The 21,032-nt window shown below is 47.1% G+C and overlaps 1 protein-coding gene across 1 annotated transcript in view; it reads right to left on the bottom strand.

Annotated features, from left to right (window-relative positions):
• Positions 1 to 21,032, bottom strand: part of nmbr (neuromedin B receptor) — a 51,936-nt gene that overhangs the window by 19,180 nt on the left and 11,724 nt on the right. The gene's annotated exons all lie outside the window — the stretch shown is intronic.

Raw genomic sequence — 21,032 nt, forward strand, 5'->3', positions numbered from 1 at the left:
ATTTCTCATTTCCTTTGAACTCTTCTGTTCAGTTGTTCTAAGAATATTAGCTAGGGATTAAAAAAACTTCAGTTTGTTTGGACAGGGCAGCTAGAAATGGGAGGTCATATGATAAAACTCCCAGGAATATGTTCAAAGTTGGCAACTCTATTTATTTATGTATCTTCACCATAAAGGCACAGAGGATGGTCAGTCCACGTATGCAGAACATCCAACGGTTTTTGATTAGTCTTTTTAAATACTCAAAATGTGTCAGTGAATTAAGTCATAAGATCAACGTACAGGGGGCCAGTGATCTCTGACCTCCTCCACTTTTGGGCCTCCTGTCCATCCCTCATTCCTTTTGCACCAGTGACTGGGCCTTCATCCTGACTGAATAGAAAATGGAACCTAATGTAAGTGCACTTAACTCCCTTCGTAAGATGATTTCCCTTCTTATTTCTCAGTCTTAATCTCGAACGAGAAAAGAAGGGACTCGCATTTATTTAGCAACTTTTGTGGCCTCCAGATGCCTCGAGATGCTTTCCAGTCAATGAAATGATCAAAATCACGAGGGGTCTGGACAGAGTTGATCGGGTGAAGCTGTTCCCATTGGCAAAAGGGTCGGGAACTAAAGGACACTGACTTAACATGAATGGTAAAAGAATCAGCGGAGACATGAGGAAAATCTTTTTGTTTACCTGCCCCAGAGGGAAAAAACAGTTCCGACCTGTATTCTTTATTTCCCAGTTTTTACTGGGGGTGAACCTAGTGTATGGCGAATGGGGGTGACCGCTCCAAGCCCAGTGCTTTGGGGAGCCTTTTGCTTCGACACCATGGTGTCGGGAGTAATACTATTCCGAACTAGTTAATGTCTTTAAAGTGGGTATAAAGCACATAGCATCCAACCTGTGGGGTAAGTCACTCATTTGCTGTGTTTATTCTTGGTCCTGAGCAATTGAAACCTTCCGCTTTTTATTTTATTTTATCTTTCTTCCAGTACGCTTTCGCAACAAACACTTGCTTAACATTGGAAGGCGCACCTTCATTTTTATTTAAATCGAATTATTCATTGCATCACTTCTGTAATTTTTTTTAAAAAGTTGAACGCAGTGAATGTCCTCACTCCAGTGTTTAGGCCGGAATTTTCCAGCTCCCCCCCGCCCCTCCCTCCCCGTGGTGAGCCATTGAAATCTCCGTTCACATCAGTGGGATGGGAAGATCCCGCCGGCGTGAGGGGCTGGAAAATTCCAGCCTTAGAGAGTTTTCTCCAGTTGTGGTGTGGGGTGTGTTTGTAAAAATGTTATAACGGAATCCCATAGAGATCATGGATTGCTCCTTAACCAAAGGAGAACAAGGAATTATGTTCAGCCTCGGAAGCAAGGTGTAGTTTTAGGCGTGACATGGTTATCACAGTCAATCGTGCATTACATGCTTATAGCTGAGTGCTCAGTAGCTGGGATGCTGCTGGGGCTTTTTTTCACACACACACACTCAGGGACCCAGCCATCAGAGAAAACTTATCTAAAAATGTTACAGGTAGCCCACAAATTGGGATTTGCCCAGGACTGTGCATATCCTTAGGAGACAGCCCTCTTGGTAACTTTACTCCAGCTTGTCTGGCAGCACAGTCTAGTTACTGATCTCTCCTTCATTCAAAGGATCATCCTCCGCCATTTCCGCCAACTCCAGCATGATGCCACCACCAAACACATCTTCCCTTCACCTCCCGGTGGCATTCCGCAGGGATCATTCCCTCCATGACACCCTGGTCCACTCCTCCATCACCCTCTACTCCTCAACCCCCTCCCACAGCACCTTCCCATGCAACCGCAGAAGATGCAAAACCTGCCCCTTCACTTCCTCTCTCCTCACCATCCAAGGGCCCAAACACTCCTTTCAAGTGAAGCAGCATTTCACTTGCACTTCCCTCAATTTAGTCTACTGCATTCGTTGCTCCCAATATGGTTTCTTCTACATTGGCGAGACCAAACGCAGACTGGGTGACTGCTTTGCAGAACACCTGCAGTCTGTCTGCAAGCATGACCCAGACCTCCCTGTCGCTTGCCATTTCAACACTCCACCCTGCTCTCTTGCCCACATGTCTGTCTTTGTCTTGCTGCATTGTTCCAGTGAAGCCCAACGCAAACTGGAGGAACAGCACCTCATCTTCCGACTAGGCACTTTACAGCCTTCCAGACTGAATATTGAGTTCAACAATTTTAGATCATGAACTCTCTCCTCCATCCCCACCCCCTTTCCGTCTCTTCCCTCTCCTTTTTGTTTTTTCCAATATTTATATAGATTTTTCTTTTCCCACCATTATTTCCATTATTTTTAAATGTATTTCCAACCATTGTTTTATCTCTTTTAGCCTATTTCAATCCCTTCCCCCACCCCCACTAGAGCTATCTGTACCTTGCTTGTCCTACTTTCTACCCTTAATTAGCACATTCCTTAGATAATATCACCACCTTCAACACCTCTTTGTCCTTTTGCCTGTGACATCTTTTGGTTATCTCCACCTATCACTGGCTCTTTACCTAGCTCTTCTTGCCCCAACACCGCCCCCCCCCCAAACCAGCTTATATTTCACCCCTTTCCTATTTTTACTTAGTTCTGTTGAAGGGTCAGGAGGACTCGAACCGTCAACTCTTTTCTTCTCCACCGATGCTGCCCGACCTGCTGAGTTTTTCCAGGTATTTCTGTTTCTGTTTTGGTCTTCCTTCTCTCTATTTTTTGCAAAGGTCTAGTCAGCATTCCATTGAACTCACTCTTAAGCAGTAAATTGCATCATTCTCTGCACTCCCTTGAATCCCCACTAATCGGGCATGTTCGGTGGCATCAGCGGACAATATGGCGTAATCAGTTTCACAATGGTGTGAAACCAGTTTGCGATCACCCACTCAGCCCGCCAATGGCGAGCTGCATTTCCCGCCATCGGACAGTGGGAACCTCATTGTATTACATCCACATGTCATTATTAGGCCGGCCCACTGGAATCGTCTCCCCCCCCACTAGATTGTCCACCCACAGGAAAACAGGCCGACATGTTTCACAACAGCGCATAAGCGAAACGGATCTGGCGGGCTGCACTTCGCTCGGGACTTTGAGGTTTGTTTGCCTACCTTACTTCGGACAGCACTCGCAGTCTTCAGCGCCAGGCTTCACAGACAGCACCACATCACTGTTAGGGGGACTCACGGGCAGGTCTCTACCTACCAGACCAGCCATAAGGCAGGGGTGGTTTTTCAATGGCTGCAGGGCTCGGGCTTGTTTGGGGAAGGGGGAGAAGTGGCCTCAGGCAAGGGAAGAGGCTGCAGGGCGAGGGCTGTACTGGGGAAGGGGGGGTATCCCAGGGTGTGTGACATGATCTGTGCAAGTGGCCTCAAGATGGTGAGGGCTGAGGAGGCAGTGTCCAGAGGGAATGAGGCCAGATGGAGATGTGAGGGTGTGTGTGTGAGAGAGTGAGTGGTGATGTCCCTTGAGCTGGCAGTGAGTGAGATGCCAGTGAATGTGTGATGGGCTTGTGAGTGTGAGAGTTTAGAGTGATGAGATGGTTGCCTTACCCTGGCAGCACAGATGAGATCATCCATCCTCTATCTACATTGGATAGCCAACCTCTTCTGTGCAGCATTGGCACTGATCACCACTGCTACCACATCCCAAGCCTGGTTGGTCACACCCGCTGCCCATCTTGCAGCCAGGGCAGGGGTAGAGGACATCGTGGCAGGCCCCCAGGGTGTCCAAAGGGCATTCCAATGACGTGTCACTAAACCTGGGGGCTGCAGTCTTTTTGCCTTTCGGGGAGATCTTCCCTGCAGTGGCCCTGGGCTGGAAGCACTGAGGCCTGTGTGCGGGTGTCTAGACTTTAAATATGATGCCTGGCATGATGAAGCAGTGAGGTGATGGTGTGGCGGGTGAATGAGAGCCCACCCACTATCGAAATGGTTATGTTGCCCGGGAATGCATAACTAATGCAGCAGGTTTGGGATGATACAGCATGAAAACCAGCCAACATCATCTTACCCACCCACTACTGCACTTACTACAAATCTGGGACAATTCCACCCAGTGTGTGTTGCTAATATTGCCTAGAAATAGATTGTGTAATAACCCAGTGAGAGCGAAAAAAAGTACGGTTAAATCAAACAGCGGACCGAACCTGTTTGCATAAAGACTGGTAAATGGCTGGAACAAATCACTCAAATGAAATAGTAGAGACCCATAACCAGAACAGAAAATGCTGGAAAAACTCAGCAGGTCTAATAGCATCTGTGGAGAGAGAAAGAGAGTTAACGTTTCAAGTCCATACAACGCTTCTTCAGAGCTAAACGGAAGTAGAAATGTGATTACATTTTTACTGTTTAATTGAGGTGGAGCAGGTGAAGTTATAGGTCAGCGATTGGTGGGGACAAAGGAGAGATTGACAAAGATGTCATGAACAAAAGGACAAAGGGAGTGATAATGGTGGTGGTACTGGCTTAAGGAGGTGCTGAGAGTGACATAAAGGTAAGAAAGCAGACTGTGATAATAGCAGAACAAGGGTAAGCACTCTGGAAAGAATAACATGGAACAAGTAACAGATGGCCCTTTTGTGGGGGTGGGGTGGGTTGAGGGGGGCAGTGGTTGGGGAAAAAGGATAGAAAATGGGATAAAACAATGAATAAGTGAAGAAGTAAAAATAAGTGGATAAAAAATTAAAATGAATGTAGAAGAAAGGGATTAAAAAAGGGGTGAAGATAATGGAGAGAGTTCATGGTCTGAAGTTGTTGAACTCAATGTTAAGTCCGGAAGGCTGTAAAGTGCCTAGTCGGAAGATGAGGTGCTGTTCCTCCAGTTTGCGTTGAGCTTCACTGGAACAATGCAGCAAGACAAGGACGGACATTTGGGCATGAGAGCAGGGTGGAGTGTTAAAATGGCAAGCGACAGGGTGGTCTGGGTCATGCTTGCGGACAGACCAAAGGTGTTCCGCAAAGCGGTCACCCAGTCTGCGTTTGGTCTCTCTAATGTAGAGGAAACCGCATTGGGAGCAGTGAATGCAGTAGACTAAATTGGGGGAAGTGCAAGTGAAATGCTGCTTCACTTGAAAGGAGTGTTTGGGCCCTTGGACGGTGAGGAGAGAGGAAGTAAAGGGGCAGGGATTGCACCTTCTGCAGGTGCATGGGAAGATGCTGTGGGAGGGGGATGAGGTGTTGGGGGTGACGGAGGAGTGGACCAGAGTGTCTGGAGCGAACGGTCCCTATGGAATGGTGACCATGGGGTCAGGGTGAGGGGAAGATGTGTTTGGTGGTGGCATCATGCTGGAGTTGGCGGAAATGGCGGAGGATGATCCTTTGAATACGGAGGCTGGTGGGGTGAAAAGTGAGGACAAAGGGGACCCTATCATGGTTCTGGGAGGGAGAGGAAGGTGTGAGGGTAGAGGCACGGGAGATGGGTCGCACACGGTTGAGGGCCCTGTCAACCACAGTGGGTGGGAAACCTCAGTTAAGGAAGACATGTCAGAAGCGTTGTTTTGGAAAGTGGCATCATCAGAACAGATGTGACTGAGGCGAAGGATGGTGCTGGACCTGCTGAGTTTTTCCAGCATTTTCTATTGTTGTTTCAGATTTCCAGCATCCGCAGTGTTTTGCTTTTATCTTAGTCGAGATGCATACCTTTTCAAAAAACAATTGGGCTTCGGGTCGGGGTAAGTCAGAACTCAAGGATGACAAATAAAAACCGGAAAGCGCTGGGAATACTCAACAGGTCTGGCAGCATCTGTGGAGAGAGAAAAACAGAGTCTATGCTTCAGGTTGATGAGCTTTTATCAGACTGACCTGAAAGGTTAATTTTGATTCTCCTCAGATGCTGCCAGACCTGCTGAGTATTTCCAGCACTTTCCAGTTTTTATTTCAGATTTTCAGCATCCACAGACAAAGAATCAAGGGTCATTCTCCTTAGAGCCAAGGAGTTCAAGGGGTTTGGATGGGGGTGTATAAAATTATGAAGGGTTTAGGAGCAGTTCAGAGAAAGTTTACTAAGGATAATACCAGCAATGGGCAGGTTGTCTTATGGGGAAATGTTGGACAGGTTAGGCTTGTATCCACTGGAGTTCAGAAGAATAAGAGGTGACATGACCAAAACCTTTAAGATCCTGGGGGGTCTTAAACTTGACAGAGTGGATGTGAGGAAATATCTGAAACTTGGGGGGGGGGGGGGGTCACTGTTTAAAAATAAGTGGTCGCTTATTTAAGACAGAGATGAGGTGAAAATTTTTCTCTCAGATGGTTGAGAGTCTTTGGAAGTCTCTTCCTCAAAAGGCAGTGGAAGCAGGATCTTTGAATATTTTTTTAAGGCAGAGCTAGATAGGCTCTTGACTAACAAGTGGGTGAAAGGTTATCAGGGTCGGCTGGAGGTTACAATCAGATCAGCCATGATTTTATTGAATGTTGGAGCAGGCTTCAAGGGCCGAATGGCTTCTTCTTGCTCCCAATTGGTATGTTCATATCTGGGCAGAATAAAGAGAAACTGTTACCAATGGCTGAAGGGTCAATAATCAGATAGCCCAGGAAAACCTTTTACACAGAGCGGTTAGGATTTGGAACGCACTCTCTCCCTGATATCATGGTGGATACGGATTCAAGTTAATTAGTGTTCAAAAGGAAAATTGGATAAATACTTGGAGAAAAAAACTTGAAAGGAAAGAGAGGGTGGGGGAGGGGCGCAGTGGTAGGACTGACTGGATTTCTCTTCTAAAGAGCTGGCACAGACCCAAAGGGCCAAATGGCCTCCCTCTGTGCTGCCCTATTCTACAGGACCTAAAACGCACTCGACAGAAACTGTCAAGGGTTAAAGGTGGGGGAGTGGGGGGAGGATAAAGGGGCCCAGAAACAGGGTAAAGCACCAGGGCTCAGGGTTTCTCTTCTTGGTCATTTTGCTTTTGGCCGCGGATGACAAGTTTTGATGGGACCAAAAAAAAAAAATCAATTTTTTTCTCATCCTTGACATCTTTCGGATTCCGAGCTCAGCTTTTTACCCAGGATTTCAAATCGGTGGTATTCCTTATTTCTCCTAACGCCTTTAAACGGGTCCATCAAAGTGCTTCACGGTGAATGGAATAAATAAAATCATGAGGGGTCTGGACAGAGTCGATCGGGAGAAACTGTTCCCGTTGGTGGAAGGGTCGAGCACCAAATGACACCAATTATGGTTCTTGGCAAAAGAACCAGAGGAGGGAAGACTTTTTTTTTTAAACGCAGCGAGTGGTTAGGACCTGGAGTGCGCTGCCTGAGAATGCGGTGAAGGGAGATTTAGTTGTGGCTTTCAAAGGGGAATTGGATAGTAATCTGAAGGGGAAAGCATTGCAGGGCTAAGGGGAAAGCACAAGGGAGTAGGACTAACCAAATCGCTCTTGCCCACAGCTGGTAGGAACTTGGCAAGCCGAATAGCCCTCTTCTGTGCTATAACTATTCTATGATTCTCTGATTCTATGAAATTCTTGGCCGCCCCACCCCCCACCCACCCCACCCCCCCCACCCCCACAGACCACCCACCCCACCCCCCAACCACCCCGCCCCCCCCCCCACCCCCACAGACCACCCACCCCCCCCATCCCCACAGACCACCCACCCCCCCATCCCCACAGACCACCCACCCCCCCCAACCTCCTCCTACAAACTTTTACTTGTTCTTGCGACATGAATCATTCAGGTAAGGCCAGCATTAAATTGTCCAACCCTAGTTGCTTTTTGAAGGTTGTGGTGGTGGTGTACCTGCCTCCTGAACCAGGACAGGCCCTTCAAGATCCCAGGTTTGGAGTTACCTACCCGTTACTTAATTTACCTCACCTCCCTTACTCATTCCAACCGTGGGAGACTCTGGGATTATTGACATATATATGGGGTTTTTCCATTTGCATACAATTTTTCCATTGCAAAGTAAGTTCAATCAGCCAGGCACTGAAGCAGTTAATAAACGTACATTCAGTAAGCAGATCTTTCTTTGTACAGTTCCTGGGGCAAAGTGAATGTGTTTCAGCCAATCGCACCATGTAGGTGGTAGATGCAGGCTACTTAAAATGATCTCCTGCCTAAACATGACAGCCTGATTTGCCACTAATTTATATTTCAATTTACCGCCTGCGGTTAGTTAAGTTGGTCATTGGGACATCAGATGTAATCAGGCAAAAGAGAAAGCTCAATGAGAAATAAACCACATGATATTAGCAATGAGCCAAGAGCTATCTTCCCTAAAATGGTGGGTAAAACTCCACTGAAGAGGAAACTGCATATTAGCATGGAGGAAAAGCTACCTCAGTAATTTTATTGTCAGCATATCAGTTGGAGTAAAACAGAGTTTTAGGCTCCAGCTGAGAGAATGTGTCCAATTCTGGGCACCACATGTAAGGAAGCACATCAAGGACCATGCAGAGGACTTAGAGGAGATTTACTCGAACACGACCAGACATGAGGACTTCAGATGTGTGACGAGGCTGTAGAAGCTGGGGCTGTTCTTCTTCAAGCTGAGAAAGCCTTAATAGTGGTGCTCAAATCATAAGGAGTTTTTATGGAGTAACTAATGGTGGTGTGTTTGCACAGGCAGGAAGGTCAGTTACCAGAGGGCACAGATTGAAAAGAATTGGCAAAAAGGATCAGAGGGCTGGTGAGGGTTTTTTTTTTTAATGTGGCAGATTGTTGTGATTTGGAATGAGTAAATAGGAGTGAGAGGTCTTGTGGCACAGCGGTGGTGTCCCTACCTCTGGGACAGAAGCTCTGGGTTCAAGTCCCATTTCAGGACTTGATGGCCACAGAAGGTGCGTTCATTACACGGCCAAACAGGTTGATTATCAGCCTGTGAATCCTCCCAATACACCTGAAGGCAGGCAGTGAGTGTTTCCTGGTCAGTATGAGCCAAGCACAATCATTGACCAATCCAATGAAAGTCAGGGCATGACACCTGAAGCAGTGTCAATAGCAACATTCTGAATGCTTAAAAAGAGAAATGAAAATTTGCAGGGCTGTGAGTAATGAGCAGCAGAGTGGGACCAATTGGATAGCTCCTTTAAAGAGCCAGCATGAGCCAAATGGCCTCCATCTCTGTTCAATGATCCTTCATTTCAAGATGCAAATACAAGTGCTAAAAGCTGAATAGTACAGGAACCAATATCAGGTGGTTGAAGGGCTTAACATCCATTGAGCATCTGAAAAGTACACATGAGCAAAGTCTCAGGTTTGACGTGTGGCTACCTCATTCAGGGTAATTACGTCAGGATAATAGTAGTCCTCAGGATCTCTGGAATATGGAGGGGAAAAGACCACCATTGTTCATTACTCTGATTGCAACCCAACAACCAAGCCCCCCCTCCCATTACAGGTGCTCATGGTATCCAATGAGGATAGGATTAGGCTGTGCTGTGATACCTTTAAGGTAAAATAGCCTAATAATACCATCAAAGTACCAGTAGGAACCATGTCCTAGTGGAGAGCTAAGAGCTCCCAAAGAGGGGAAGGGGAGAGAATTGATGAGAACATGATACAAGAGAGGTAGAGAGAAATTCTTCTGTGCAGAAAGTTTTAGGTGAAACATTTTGGCACAGGGAACAGTCACAGGACCGACCATCCCATCTTTTAAAGGGAAAATTAGGAGAATGGAAAGAAAGGGGGAGGGTGGGTCAGTGGGACCTGCTCTAGCAGAAAGGGCCAACATAGACACGATGGGACAAATGACCACCTTCTTGGCTGTAAACCTCCATGGAGTTGTGATATAAGGGTAGCAAAGTTGACCGTTTCATGAAAGGACTCACAAAATGAGGTCCCTAAACTGGCTCAACTCAGTGAGGAGAGAAGTAAATCCATTTGTTACTCAGATTTTTGTCATTGAATTCTTTTAATACATTGTGCCCTTGGGTATTTTTTTTTCTTTATTCTTTCATGGGATATGGGTGTCACTGGCAAGGCCAACATTTTGTTGCCCATCCCTAATTGCCCTTGAACTGAGTGGCTTGCTCGGCCATTTTGACAGGCAGTTAAGAGTCAACCACGTTGCTGTGAAGTCTGGAGTCACATGTAGGCCAGACCAGGTAAGGATGACAGATATCCTTCCAAAAAGGGATTAGTGAATCAAATAGGATTTTTTAACAACAATCGGTGATAGTTTCATTATCATCACAACAAATTCTGGCCCAATGTACACTCTAGAGCAGGGAATCGGAGTTGCTGTGGCAATAAGCACTTTTACACATATGTTGTAGTCTGGAGCTATGGGTAGTATGATAGAGGCTCCAATATTCTGATCCATCACATGGTTGACCAGGAATCTCTCCTGCTCTTACCATCTGCCATTGGCATGCGTTGGAAGGATTCACTCAACACTCAACCTGCTTGGCAATGTCATGAACACCTTCTTTGGCCATCAAGTTCTGGGGTGGGACTTAAACCTGGAGCAGAGGCAGAGACTCCATCCACTGCACTATAAGGCCTCCCCGTTACTAGGGCTAGTTTTCAATTCCAGGTTTACTATTAATTGAATTTAAATTCCACCAGCTGCAGTGGTGGGATTTGAACCCATGTCTCCAGAGCATTAGTCTTGGCAGGGCCTTGGGATTACTAGTCTAGTGACATTACCAATACACCACAGTCTCCCATCATCGATCAAATTTATGCTGATATGAACCGAATGACACAATCCCATGCACGGAACATACAAGGGTTTAGATAGAAATGCATATGATTCATAAACAACCTGTGCATCATCAGCAGAGTTCTTACTTACAGTCTTTCTCACCTTCTAATAGGAAAGGCCCATCTGAACACTAGCACCCGCATCCCTGAATATCTGTGTCAAGAAGTCAGAGGAATTCTTCATCTTAACTTCCTGTCAAGGGCCTGTCTGTGCTTTAATCACCAAAGAGTGATTGTTGCCTGAATTTGACTCATCGCACGGTCTTACATTACCCAGCTCAGACTGAATTCAGGATCACCTTCCTCACCTCAATACAGGATATCCACAAGATGCTGAGCATTAACCCCTTCTCAACAAAACATCAAAGATAAAAAGCAAAAAACTGTGGATGCTGGAAATCCAAAACAAAAACAAAAACAAAAACAAAAATACCTGGAAAAACTTAGCAGGTCTGACAGCATCTGCGGAGAGGAATACAGTTAATGTTTCGAGTCCGTATGACTCTTCAACTAAGGAAAAAAAAAACATCAAAGATGTCCAATGTCAACTCAAGCACCAGAAAGTGTTTATTAATTTAAGAACACATCGAGTGCACAAATAATTAGCGGATATAAATGTAGTCAGGAACACCCATTAGTTTAAATAACAAAGTTTAAAAGGACAGTTTGGTGTATCACAATAATTCAGATTAATTGGTTATTAAATTATAATTGAGGTCAATTATATTGAGGACTGAGTCTATTATAATTGTGAGATTAATTTGGGATTGGAGACTTCTTTAATAAGTTAGAATTAACGTGCCGCTGCCGAGCAATGCTCCAGAGCCGATACGACCTTGTCCTTGTGGTTGAGTTGACAGCTTGGCTTCCTTTAGACAATGGTGATGGTTTATGTGACATCGAGTGATGGACCTCTCTGCAGATCCTGAGAAGCCATTTTGCTGACTAGTGACCATACCTGAAGCTGCTGCCTTAAATTCCACCTTCCTCAATCCCAGCAAAGCTGTATATTTAGGCAATACACCAATCTCTGACTGTAACTAGCTGATAATTGTACTATCGCATTCCATAACCTCTTCCTCCTTTTCTTGGCTGCACTTTGATCCTCCTTAGAAGCACACTCCCACCCAGGTTAGGTAAAGATTACTATAAGTTAACCTCTTCTGGCGACAATCACGTCTCATAGCCATGTAAACTTCTTGAAGCTCTCTACGTTATAGTCGCTTGGTAGTACAGAACTTGACTATTGTTAAAAGAAGAGACATGCTGTTGAAGCTTTTCATCTAACTCGCATCAGGACAGATTCAAGAATGTCAAATTTCAAAGGGAGCAACAATTTATATTGCATTTGAAAAGTGCGCTGATCGGTTGGCAAGTCAACTGATTGGTCGAGATGTTGCCATGGAGAACGCACCGGGGTCTATTGTTCCTTACACTCTGTTTAATTGAAAAAGGTGCCATCCCTGGACATGTTCCTTTTGCCTGCAGGTGACGGGTCCATGTGTGTGAATGTATGTAGCTTCTAGCAGGTATAAGTGAGCCACATTGTGAGCCTGACTGAATACATTAAATTGTTAATAAGGGATGGATATCTAGGCATGTCCTAACACATGGTCACTCCAAAACTCCCCAGTATTTCACTAACAGAGGGTCTTCCATGGATCCAAATATAGCATGACCTATTTACACCTTTAAAGAGACATCTATCTGCAGGTTTGTGTCTGCCAACATCAGTGGGGAATCTGGCAAGATTTCAGTTTTAATTAGTTTCAGTCTGTTGGATTTTGCTTTGGGTACTGATTTAATTTGAAGAAAACAATTGGCAATTGACAAGATATTTCCCAATCACAACCTATCAAAAGCCATTTAGATTACTGACAACATCCAAGAAGTTTTAACAAGTATGAGGGAGAAAGAAACAGAAGGCCATGCTGGTGGGGCGAGATGTAGATGGATAGGAGGGGCCCCATGTGCCACATTAACACCGGCAATGGTCAAAAGCAAAATACTGCCGATGTGTTTCACAACAGCACATCACTTTGAGGGGAGGTCGGAGTGAGTACACAGTAACGTGGTGCAGCACTCACCAAGGTCATCTGTTAGGCTTCAAGCTTCTGGGGCATCGAGGTGGGGGTGGGGTGGGGCGGGGCAGGTGGAGTTGAGGTTAAAGGCAGCCCTGCCATTGAGGTGACTCATGGGTGGGAGGGGAGTTAAGGGCAGCCCTGCCAATGAGGCAGCTGGTGGGGGCAGGGGTTGGGTGCAAGGGCAGCCTGGCACTGAATATCGCGCACAAGCATTTGGGGTGGGAGGTAGGGTGGGCAAGGGAAGTGGCCACATATTAAGGGAAACCTGCATAACGTGTCAATCCCGCTGCAACCGAGAGAGTTCAGGCGCAGCTGCATTGACATGATTGGACTCGGGCCACTAGCTTAGCTGCCCACTCAAGCAACGCAGAGGCATCAAAGTGCCACCGGGTGATCCAGAGTTTTCCCCGACACAGGCTGCAAATTCATGAACATTTTAGTGGACTGTAGAACAGTTGGATGACTGCACACATTGTACGATCACCTCACTAAAGCTGGCCATGGGGCAGTCACTGCTACAGGCACTCTCAGCCACTCGCCATGTCAGCATCCCAGTTTGGACAAGTCTCTCCCATGGTTCAAGATAACAGGGCAGCCTTGTAGCACACTAACCTCTGGCCATCCAAGTGGTGGCCAGCACTCCCTGGGTAGCATTAAGAGGCCGTCACACTTAACCAGGACAGGTTCTTAGATTACCCATGAGTCAGGAAAATATAATAATTTTCATAATGTAATTGAAATTTATTGTAAGGTAGGAATAGGGCGTATGTGTGTGTGTCTGTGTGCGCCTATGTGTGACTTAATTGAATTAAAGGCACTGGTCTGAAGGTTTTGATGTATCAGAAGAGAAGCTAGGTTTGAAATATTAAATAGATAAACATGGCTGAAGTTTTAGAATGTGAGATTTTAAGGGAAAATTTGCATTTTTAGATAAAACAGAGTAATTTGAATTTCAAAAGAGGGTGAAAGGTTATATTTAGCCAGAAGAAGTCAAACAGTGTGTTTATTTTTCCCAAAGCTTACTGATAAAATTGGTACTGTGAAAGATTTTTATTATTAGAAAGGTAAAGTCCAAAGGCATATCGAGACAATACGTTAAAAAGGGAGAAACATGTATAAAGGAGATGAGGTTGTCTGTAAGGAAAGAAGGAATTCTAAGATCTAACAAGTGTGAAAAGCCTCCAACCTCTAAGCCTCAAGTTGCTGTCTACAGAAACTGAAGTGAAGAAAGCTCACTTTGAATTTGACTGTTCAGGGTATCGTGTTACTTTGCCTGGGGCTTTCGCCATAACAGAGATGTAACTGGGAGTTAGATTAAAGAGGGAAGCTAAGAGTTATAGTAGTAATTTGTAAACCTATGTATCTGTTTAAGATCTTTTTTTTAATTAATAAAGGTTTAATTTAGTTTTGTAAGAAACCTATAAGACTCGATGGTCTTATTACTGCTAAATTCAAGGACCACATTTCAAAATAAATACAAATTGCAAAACAGTTGTGGCAGTTGATTCAAGTTTCTCTCTGGGATTTGAACAGCTCAGCATTTACCATCTGCTGTTTCATAACACATGCTAACCACATGTCTCTCTCTTTCAACCTGCAGGAGGTGTACATCAGAATCATGGAGCCTGGTGAACTAGTTGTATGCCTAATGACCTGCAGAGCATGAAGACGACGGAGGAGAGAGTGACTAAGGCTCCTGGCTGCACAGAGCCAGGAGCAGAACCCTCAGGAAGAAGAGTCAGCTGGGGCTCTCACACATGCCACCCAAGACCCACAGCGAGCCGGCGCTGGTCGGTGCCTAGCGACACCCAGGGTCTATAGACATAGCCTTTCACTCCTGCAGATGACCGAGAACCAGTGTCGCCGAAGACCGCACATGTCTAGGAAACTGGTCGGTCACATCTTCTAGCTGCTGCAGGATTTGGCGCTATGGGGACATGGAGGGCATCTACTGCCAGTGGCTGTGAAAGTGACCAGGGTGCTCAATTTCTATGCCAGTGGCTCCTTTCAGGGCTCCACAGGTAACCTCTGTGGGATCTCACAACCCTCCACCCACAAATGCACCCATGAGATCACGGATGCCATCTTTGCGAGGGCCACACAACTTTGTGCATTTCGCCCAGGACCAGGAGAGCCAGAACGCAAGAGTGATTGGATTCGCCCAGATCTCACGTTTCCCACAGGCGCAGGGTGCAATTGACTGAACTCATGTGATGCTCAGATCTCCACTAACAAACAGTGGACTACATCAACCGCAAGGAGTTACACTTGGTGAATGTGCAGCTGGTTTGTGACCACCAGAAAGGCATCCTGTAGGTGTGCGCATGGTTTCCAGGGAGTGTGCATGATACCTACATCCTCAGTTGGTCACAGATCCCTGGAGTCTTCCAGGGTCCACAGATCCCTCAAATCTTCCAGAGTCCACAGAAGCTGCAGGGACGGCTCCTTGGGGACGACAGCTACCCGCAGAGGCCGTGGCTGATGACACCCATGCAGCGGCCTCAGACTGCAGCAGAGCGATGCTATAATGAGGCTCATGCTGCAGCTCGTACCTTGGTGGAGCAGACCATCGGGATGCTGAAGATGAGGTTCCACTGCCTGGACCGGTCTGGTGGAGCCCTGCAATACAATCCGCAGAGGGTGTCACACATCCTCATCATCTGCTGCACCCTTTACAACCTGGCGCTGCAACAGGAAGATGTGCTGGCTGAGGAGGAGCTGGAGGAGCTGAATGTCTCCCCCGATGAAGGGGACACCGACAGAGATGAGGGTGAAGAGGTCCTTGGAGGTGATGATGATGGGGATGAGGTCCTCGCATTGGCTAGATGAGACAGGCAGTCAGGAGGCACTCATAGAACGCTAGATTTGTGGGGGACGATGACCCCATAGATCCTCATGTTGCATCTGTGAACGTTTGACTCCAGTCTGGTTTATGGCAGTGCAAGTACCCTCTGTGATAATGCTCCTGTCATGGAGACATAGTGGAGGCCCCAATAGTCGCCTGATTTCAGATGGATGATGACGATCTGCAGTGAGGACACTCCATTGATCTTCACACAGCCTCTGTGAATGTCTGACTCCTGTCTGGCTGAAGGCAGCTCGCTTGCGCTCCGTGATCAGGGTCATATCATAGAGACGCAGCCATGAAACTTCAAGAGCATCTGATCCTTTGTCCATCTTCAGCACCTAAGCCCTTCAGGAGCACAGCATCACTGGTCAAAGATGCTGAAGAGATGGGGCTCAGCCCCACCTCAACGGTGCTGAGAGCACACAGAGAGAATGAGAGAACTCTGTGGCACCTGCTCACGACATTCTGGCAGCAATGACCAGCACTGTCGAGGTGCAGGCATCAGTAATGTGTCTGGGGGTGTGAGGCTGGACCATCACTTTGATCTGGAGGTTACACACAGCACAGGGAAGAGGCCCTGGACTGAGACACCCGCCTTTATCTGGCGCAGGAGCCAAGGTTTCACATCTGAATGACATGAACACTGCTCATCAGAACAATGAGTCATAGGCAGGGAAACATTCTTGGAAGTTTATTGACAATAGTGAACAGTATGCATAAGTGATTAACACCCATGCCCAAGCTGTGTAACTAATTCTTCTTAACTTTCCTAACCCTGCCGTTATGTCTTGGTGCTCCTCGGACATCCACAGTGGAGCTGGAGTTGCTGAGGTCACAGGAAGAGGAGATTCACATGGGCCAAACACTCCTGGAATCATCTGGATGGATGGGCCCAGAGTGTGCACCTGTGGATCCTCCTCCCTATGGATGCCTGGGGTCCGGGGCTGACTCCTTGAGGAGCAAAGGTAGCTGGAGTGAGGTCAAGCTGCCCAGCACCCCTCTCGTGTACACACTGTTGGAGGCCAACTATGACGTAAGCAATGGAGTTCAGCACACACTGCAATGCAGGAGTGAAGACCTGGCATGCTGGCACTATCACCACAACAAGAGCGAAGGTGGACGGACTCCTCCATCGTGCCTTGCTATCTGAGGAATGCAGCGGACATCCCTCCCTGATGTTCCTGAGCTTGTCTTTGCAGCTCCAGCAACTGTGACATGACCGAGTCCAGAGGCTCATCATCTGACTCGGACTCAGCAAAGTTCTGGTCTCCAGCAGCCCTCCGAGTGCCAGGGACCTGGGAAGTCCCTACCTCCACCTGCTGTGGATCAGACGGTGTATTATGCTCACCAGATTGTGATCCCAAGGCTATTCTAAAACTAAGTCCCACTGAGGTGTGCGTCTCTGTACTGGTGGAGTTTGTGGGTGAGCGCTGTGATGGGACTTCAGGGAGGGTACCTCCAGGTTCCTCTTAGAGGTTCCATCGCAGCTTGATTAGAGGCCGTGGGTCGTGGACTCTGTCGGCCGTTTCCCAGATTTGCCTGTGGAAGCAAGGAGAGATAATTAGGTGTTTTTTATTCATTCACGGGATGTGGGCTTTGCTGGCTGGGCCAGCATTTATTGTCATCCCTTGTTGTCTCTTGAGATGGTGGTGGTATGCTGCCTTCTTAAACCACTGCAGTCCGTTTGGTGTAAGTACACCCACAGTGCTGTTAGGGAGGAGTTCCAGGATTTTGACCCAGCGACAGTGAAGGAACAGCGATATATTTCCAAGTCAGGATGGTGAGTGACTTGGAGGGGAACTTCCAGGTGATGATGTTCCCATCTATCTGCTGCCCTTGTCCTTCTAGACAGTAGTTGACATGGGTTTGGAAGGTTCTGTTGAAGGAGCCTTGGTGAATTCCTGCAGTGCATCTTGTAGATGGTGCACACTGTGCATCAGTGGTGGGGGGGAGTGAATGTTTGTGGATGTGGTGCCAATCAAGTGGGCTTTGTCCTAGATGGTGTCAAGCTTCTTGAGTGTTTTGGGAGCTGCACTCAGCCAGGCAAGTGGAGAGTATTCCATCACATTCCTAACTTGTGCCTTGTAGATGGTGGACAGGCTTTGAGGAGTCAGGAGGTGAGTTACTCGTCACACGATTCCTAGCCTCTGACCAGCTCTTGCAGCTATAGTATTTATATAGCTAGTCCAGTTCAGTTTCTGGTCAATGGTAACCCCCAGGATGTTGACAGTGGTGGGGTTCAGCGATGGTAATGCCATTGAACATAAAAGGGGCAATCATTGGATTCTCTCTTGTTGGAGGTGGTCATTGCCCGGCACTTGTGTGGCATGAATGTTACTTGCCATATACCAGCCCAAGCCTGGATACTGTCCAGGTCTTGTTGCATTTGGACATAAACTACTTCAGTATCTGAGGAGTTGCGAATGGTGCTGAACATTATGCAATCATCAGCAAACATCCCCACTCCTGACCTTATGATGGAAGGAACGTCACTGATGAAGGAATTTCACTGATTTTGGGCATTCCACTACTGGTCTGTGACGTCTCCCTGTTGTTGTGTACCAGCTTGTCCTGCATGAATAGAGATGGAGAAAGGGTGAACAGGGTGCTTGCCAGGCCAGGTGATGAGTATGCCTGGCATGTGTGGGTGGTGAGGGGTCCCGTGGATGGTATGAAGACAATGCTGGTGAGTGTGAGAGCGCGAATGTGATGTCCCTTGAACCGGCAGTGCGTGAGGGTCCTGTGGATGTGCGATGGGTTTGAGTGTGTGCAAGTTGAGAGTGATGAGATGAGTGACGTACCCTGGCGGAGAGGAGGAGATCATTCATCCTTTTGCGGCATTAGATGGCTGTTGGATGTTGGCTGTCCTCTTCTGAAAGGGCGTTCATGCTGCCGCCACCTCCCAAGTCAGGTTACTGCTGTTACTGCCCATCCTGTGGGTAGAGCGGGGGCTAGAGGACATCCCATCCTCCACGGCATCCAAAAGGTGCTCCAGGGATGTGTCGCTGAACCTGGGGACTGCAGTCTTCTTCATTCTCAGGGCCATGTCTTCTGTGGCAGCAGTCGTGAGCTGGAAGCACTGACATGTGCGCATGAGGCTGGACTTTAAACATGGCGCCCGGCGTGATGCAGCAGCGGGGTGTTGGCAGGTGGATGAATGAGACCCCTTCTTCCATGGGAGTACATAAATAATGTGGCGGATTTGGGATGTTACGGCGTGAAAACCCACCATCACGGCCAGCGGGTAAAACATCACTTTACCCACCCACTACCACACCTGGTGCACATCTGGGGCGATGCCGCCCAGAGCTCTAGCCTGATTGGTGGGCTGAACTTTCAGTCAAGTCAGGAGCCAATCACTGGAGATTGCAGCAGCAGGCCAGGATTAGGAACTGAGGTGGTGGGAGGTGTCCATTGACAGGGGAAGAGGGTGGGGGAGGGGGCTTTAATTGGGTGGGCTCAGGGGAGGGTGGCAGGGAAAATTGGAGTTTGAAGACACGTTGAGTGGTGGGGGGGGGGAGGGGGGAGGTTTTGGTTGGAGGCCTCGTGTTTGTCGGGGGGGAAAACCGGAGGTGAAGAAAAATCAGAGGTACAGTCAGCATGGGGTGCCCGATCATGGAGATTTCTCAGGCAACATCAAGGTCTACGGATGTGAAGTCACTTACATGCTGAATCCACCAAGCCCTCAAATCCAAGAAGCTGTCAGGTTTCCTGATGTTCGACCAGAGTTAAAATTGGAAACTCGACTGACAATAAAGTTAGAGTTCAGCCCAACATTTAAGATCGAGGACCTTCCATCGCAACTTTCTGTTCTGATGACAGGTCATTGACCTGAAACATTGACCTGGCTTTTCATCCTCGAGGCAGGTAAGGGGAGTCAGGAAAATTTTTGTCTCTAACCTTCCAACTACCCCCATGTCCCCTTATGCCCCCTATGCCAAGCTCTGCCCTTCCACCCATCCCATGACCCCTCATGCCCCCTATGTCAGACTTTCCCACCCCACCCCCACCCCACCTCATGTTCCCTATGCAAACTTTGGAACTTCTATGCCCATTGATCCACACCACTGTTCACCTTCTAAAGTCAATGAACACTGTAGTGTAGAGTTGGATGTGTGCAACAAAGCTTTGAAAAAATGTAATCCATTGATATGCTTGAAAAAAAAAAGTCTGGACCAAGCTAATAAAAGTGTCAACCATCCAGGCCCTTTGAAGCTTCAAAAACCACAAACTACAAACCATTGAAATCACTTGTATCAACAAACATCATGAAATTGACTTCAGGGATCAGCAAACCTGAGCTAGCAATCAAACAATGTTTCCTCGAGACAGCAGCTGTTCTAGTGTTCCAATAGCTGTCTGGGCTCAGGGCCAAGCACACAACTGGCAGAGTTTGGCACAGCAGGAATGAGGGTGGGTGGAAAGGCAGAGCTTCGCATAGTGGGCATGAGGGGCCTGGGGGTGGAAGGGCAGAGCCTGGCATAGAGAGCATGAGGGAGACCATTTGAACTTACCTTTTAAAATATCCCCTCATGCAGATGAGGGTTCACAACTCCTGTAAGGGGATGTTAACTACCACCCTTTAAAAACCTGGGCTGACTCCATGAAAAAATTGTGGAGAAGTAGGACATGACTGTTCCCGCAATGGAGTTGGGCAGGTCTGGAGCGCCAGATGCGAGCTTCTGATAAGAACGAGCCTGCACTTCTGAAAATTAGGCAGCCTGAGAATGAGATCGGGAATCCCAGAACCAGGACTGCTGTCCATTTTTAAAGGGCTCCCAAGTCAACCCAACTTGATAAAAATCTAGGCCATTAACTCTTTCTCCCTTCACAGATGTTGCCAGACCTGTTGAGATTTTCCAATAATTTCCTGTTTTCATTTGTCAGGTCCAGAACCAACATGTCATATCCTGAACTTCAAACTATTTTTAAATTGTAAAACTCAACACAAAGAGGTTGGAAAAGATGGCCACACAACTGTATTTCTTTTGTGGATTAGAATCACTCTCCCACCTCAAGAGGCGGCAAAACAAAACATTCCAGATTGATGAGAGTTGATACCCTTCCCTGAAACCAATCAAAAGGATATTATCTGATTTGAATGGGTTATTCTAAAAACAAAGACACTGACTCTCCGCAATGCTTAGAGAGGTGTCAACTCACAACACAGGATGTGTAATCAACATAAATACCAACCCTTATTTGGAAAAGGACTTGAAATTATGAAAAGTCACATGGTGGAGCAGCCATGTTTTCGTTAAGAGCTGTGTGCAGACAGTTGCACCAAAGCTGTCAGAAGCATCAGTTCAACCAATCTGTGAACCAGGCTAGGAAACAAACTGAGACACATCAGGCAGCTACAGTATGTACCCGGTTCCAGTTAAAGATCACCTGAGAACCAACCTCTTAGAAATTCAACTATAAGAAACCCCACAACCTGCTGCTTTACAAGACCCTCCC

The sequence above is a fragment of the Carcharodon carcharias genome, chromosome 2 (assembly GCF_017639515.1).
Source record: "Carcharodon carcharias isolate sCarCar2 chromosome 2, sCarCar2.pri, whole genome shotgun sequence".
NCBI lineage: Eukaryota > Metazoa > Chordata > Chondrichthyes > Lamniformes > Lamnidae > Carcharodon > Carcharodon carcharias.